Source organism: Paramisgurnus dabryanus, chromosome 13, assembly GCF_030506205.2.
Source record: "Paramisgurnus dabryanus chromosome 13, PD_genome_1.1, whole genome shotgun sequence".
NCBI classification, from domain to species: Eukaryota; Metazoa; Chordata; class Actinopteri; order Cypriniformes; family Cobitidae; genus Paramisgurnus; species Paramisgurnus dabryanus.
The window spans coordinates 6,146,436-6,150,145 of NC_133349.1; the positions used below are offsets into that span (position 1 = coordinate 6,146,436).

General features: G+C 32.7%; 1 long non-coding RNA gene across 1 annotated transcript; it reads right to left on the minus strand.

The window, feature by feature from the left end:
* Window positions 1–332: 332 nt before the first annotated feature.
* On the minus strand, window positions 333–1,931 carry LOC135717708 (uncharacterized). The gene is made up of 2 exons (XR_010520345.1): window positions 1,650–1,931; window positions 333–1,202 (listed from the first exon to the last, which is right to left on the minus strand). It is a non-coding gene; the product is annotated as an uncharacterized lncRNA (long non-coding RNA).
* Between the last annotated feature and the right edge of the window lie 1,779 nt (window positions 1,932–3,710).

A 3,710-nucleotide genomic window follows, 5' to 3' on the forward strand; every position in this document is an offset into this window, starting at 1 on the left:
ATACTGAGGTCTCACAGAGTTTTACAGAAAGATTGGTCTTACAGTGAATACATACCACTGGTTACTTTACCATTTTTAATGCACACAACACTTAGTGTTGATTAAACATCTTTGATTTAAAGTGTTTTATATTTGATTGAAACCAACGGTCTAAAGCGTGAGTGCTTCAGTAGAAGCAGTTTTAGGGCATAAAACACATAAACTTGATAACAGACCTCTATTATGTTGAGTTCACTTTTGTGTCTGGGTAATGTGAAAAGAAAAATATATAATAAATACATTTTTAATAAGCTTGAATAAAAAACAAAATAAGAAATGAGCCACAATCTGTCTGTAATAATAATAACTTTTATTAATGCTGGACGTTTAGAAAAGCAATGTTTACATAAAGCTATTCCAGAAACGTTATAAAAAAGTTCGATGAATAACGCAAAACATAGGGAGAGGTTTTTTAAGCCATTGCAGAGAATTCACTTTAAGATGCAAGTCACTAAGTCAATTGTACTTTTCTACAAAAAACATGACAGCAAGTACATATCTGATTAGAATTAATGCAGAATAAATTTGCTATTCATCATTTACAAATCGTTAATGTATACAATATGTATTTATTAATATAGAGTAACAATATTAAATATAGAGAAACAAACATTTCACCTTATGATACATTTAGTTTGACAAACAAAGCTCTCATTGTTAAAAACATTAACGTTATTAACTTCAAAACATCTGTATAAAAATGAAGACTTAATTAACCCAATTCAAGCATCTGTTCTGGATTCAGCAGCTCTATAAAGATTCTTATTAAAATAACAATTTTCCAAGTCTTGCTTAGTTAAAAAAAACTCTCTTTCAAACATAAAATATCACAGTTATCCAAAAGTTCATCAACAACAATACGGCGAGCCCTTTCTCCCACACATCGTCCTCAGAAGTTGACAGTAACTTATTGTCAATATGGGCCATTAACGTGTGCACACTTCCTGAAGCTAAAAGCATATTATTTTTTCCCAGCAAAAGGTATACGGCTAAAACATCATAAAACGCCTTCCTGAAAGTGTGATCCTAGCAAAAATATACAAGCCGATAACCAACAAATATATTGCAATGCCAATACCAAGACTGACATGGTTAAGTTTGCGTGCCATTCTGGAGTTTTTCTCTGCCATTTGTCGGTGTCCAAACAGGTTTGCATTTCGAGTCTGTAAAAGAAATAATAAAACATTTGAACACTTGTGTATTGCACCTTTCATACATAAATAAAAGAGTTTCACAGGTTGGTATAAAAACAGAGAGTGGTAAAAAAAACATTATTAAAGTGAAAATAAAAGAATGCATAGAAATGGCTGTCTAATTTCAAATGTAATATGTAATAATAGTTAAGGTTATCATGCAGAGTTAAAAAAAAAAACTATAAAAAAGGTTATTCTGTATCTTTTGCCAAGAACATTTATATTTGATGCTTTTGGTCATAACATAATTCTTAAACATTTGTTCTTTCATAGTTTTGATGAGTTTACCATCATTGTACTAGTGTAATATCTACATATGGACTGTACATACAGTACAACTTAAATAATACATTAATATATACCTTAAGACACATACATAAAAGGCTTGAAAAGAAAGGTACATGGATAAATACTTACTGTGATGGAGTAAACCAAAGCAGCAAGGCCAACAGGTAAAAAACAGCACAGTGTGGTAAAGATGGAGTAACCCAGGTAATCTGGCAGTGGTTTATCCAGTGGAGCGTTCATCACAAGAACTTCCGGCTGCATAGTGACCACTTGATATACTGGATTAATTTCTTTATCCCCACCTGAAGGCTTATTCAGTAACTGGCTGATACCCATTTTGCTCTCTAGTCTTTTGGACTTTTCTCTTGTTTCTCCGCGTAGAGCTGAACTCCTTTGTGTGGATCTGGTAAAGCCTGCAAGAGGGAGTTATAAGCTGTTGGGGTGGAGCTATAGAAGGTGTGTTACCATTGGCTGACATGACTTCTTGCATAAGCCATTTGTGAAATTCTGGGAAATGACAGTGGGTGTTGCATGTTGGGATAAAGAAAAAATGTTATATTGGGGCACTTAAGAGGATTATACTTGGTGAAAAACAACCTATTCTCCAACCCATATGATTGCTTTGATTGTTTGTCCATTTCACCAAATATGACCAATATATACTAAATTAGTGCCTCTACTGGCAGCAGGTGAAACTGAATTAATTTTGCTATGATGACATGTACTGGGATAAGATTTTCAATTTAAAGGAATATTTCATTTTCTTCGCGTTCGTCCTCTGTGACCTCTTGACGTATTGCGTGGGGTCACGTTGGCGCATCACGACCGGATTTAAACGAGAAGTTGTGTTTAAAAAGTGTATATTTGTTATTTTTATTGTCAAAAATGACAATCGTTTAGATAAGACCCTTATGCCTCGTTTGGGATCATTTATAGTCCTTTGAAACTCCGTTGAAAAAAACTGTTAAGTGTTGAGTTAAGTATTAAATGTTGGGCTCTATTAAAGTCCATTAAAATAAGAAAAATCCTGCAATGTTTTCTTCAAAAAACATAATTTCTTCTCGACATCAACATTTTGGATGACATGGTGGTGAGTAAATTATCTGGATTTTTCTTTTAAGAAAATGGAATATTCTTTTAAACCGCCATGATTAAATATATTTTATTACACATTACACTATTCAGGCATTTAGGACAAATAACGTACCCATGTATTTATTATTTGATATAAACACAGCATACAAAATAGTCACAACTTTTTAAAAATACACTTAAAATATTCCAAGTTTACTGAGGTCAAACTATCGATTTATTTGAAGAATAGATGCAAAGGTGATGACAACCGCTGTAAATATCAGATCCAGTGTATTATTATAGGCTTGCGCTGCAAAAACCGACAGGCGGATGACGTCAAAGTACCGCCAGAACGATTCAAGAAATCATACGAAGTGTAATTTCGTCTCGCTCTCGCGACACTTTAACGTCATCTGTTTGTCAGTTCTAGCGATTTAACAATTAAGTTCACTTGGTGTTCATAAAGACTGAATTTAAATTGTCATTCAACTTTATATAACGATGTGTAATGAAAGGTATTCAGGTCTGACTCTATGTTAATCAATTAATTAACTTAATTCTTCACTGAAGCACAAAAAACTGCACTGTTCATGTGTAGCTTCATTTTTATTATCAACTGGTTTATACGTCCTATCAGTTGTTATTCTTGGATCAAAGATAAATCATTCAAAATTTGCAGGCGCAAGGGCTTATGGGTATTCCTTACAGCATTTTGAACTGATAATCTTAAGTTAAGTGCACTTGATTTTTTAAATTTATGGATTATGTAAGTTAATACGTTGAATGAACAAAGATAGTTAAGTTATGGATCCAAAATGCTAAATTTAAGTCATGATTGCTTTTGACTTTTTTGAGTACAAACATCGTTAGGCCTTTCAGTGTTCACCTATTCTTCAATTTCACAAATTCTTGCATTTTCCAAAAATTGTTCCTAGTGACTGTGGGTCATATCTTGCCAAGGACTTTACAAATTCTCAAAGTTAAACAGTAAAGTGGCCAATCCATAGATCATTATCAAACCATACATTTGATTTGTGTGTATTTGAGAGATGTAAAAAATACATAAATCTGTGTTGTATTTCATTTGATTTAATTTCATTATTCTTTACTAGTTTT